This window comes from Triticum dicoccoides, chromosome 4A (assembly GCF_002162155.2).
Source record: "Triticum dicoccoides isolate Atlit2015 ecotype Zavitan chromosome 4A, WEW_v2.0, whole genome shotgun sequence".
Classification (NCBI taxonomy): Eukaryota; Viridiplantae; Streptophyta; class Magnoliopsida; order Poales; family Poaceae; genus Triticum; species Triticum dicoccoides.
The window spans coordinates 710,895,273-710,896,162 of NC_041386.1; positions in this window are offsets into that span (position 1 = coordinate 710,895,273).

Genomic DNA, 890 nt, shown 5'->3' on the forward strand with positions numbered 1-890 from the left:
TATAAGTTTGTATCTTTATGTCTTATTATTCTTTTAACATATTGAAATTGGTGGTATCTGCTTGCATTGGGCTGATCTTGACTATATGCATAATACTAAGAAGAACTTAACTAATAGTTAGCTGCCCATTGTTCATCGTATTGTTCAAAACATCATCAGTGCAATGGATTCAACCAGAAGAATTCCTGCTACTGATCCAGCTGGGATTACTTATCAAATCATCACAGCAGTAAGGAGTGCATATCGAAATTTCTTAAAGTTTTCTATATGGGCTCGCATCTCGTTGTTTGGGTGTGTATAACACTAATTTGTATTTTATGCTCATCCATCTTGACGTGTTTCTCTCATGCGTCTGTCTATGCATCATCCAACTAGGCTCTGACTGATCGCCTGCAGCAATCGATAAACTCGGTCCGTAAGCCATTAAGAGATCGACGCATATCGATGTGTGGCAAGAGAACTTTCTGCATGTGTGTGCACATAATGTCGGAGTTGCATGTGAAGTTGCTAAGAGCATCTTCAATAGAAGATGTAGATCTAAAAAATACCTAACGTTTGCATTTACAGAGGCCAAAAATAGTGTCCCAACAGATGATGCAGGTGCAAAAAAAAAAACATCTCTATAACACTTGGTGGTGCAAATTTGTATGTCCAACTTCAGGAGATGTAACAACGTGGCTGCCCGCCAACTGCCTTCTCTTCACCTCCCCCCAATCTTCATCCTCCCGCAACCTGCTGCCGCACAGCCGCTCGGCCGCTGCCCAAATCAGTGCACCGCGGCCGCCCTACCGCGGATCCACCTCTGCCTTGCCGTCCGCTCCCAATTCTGTCCACTGTCGGCCCCCGGCCGCCGTCGTACGACCCTAATTGGGCCGCAGTAGCTCTGCTCC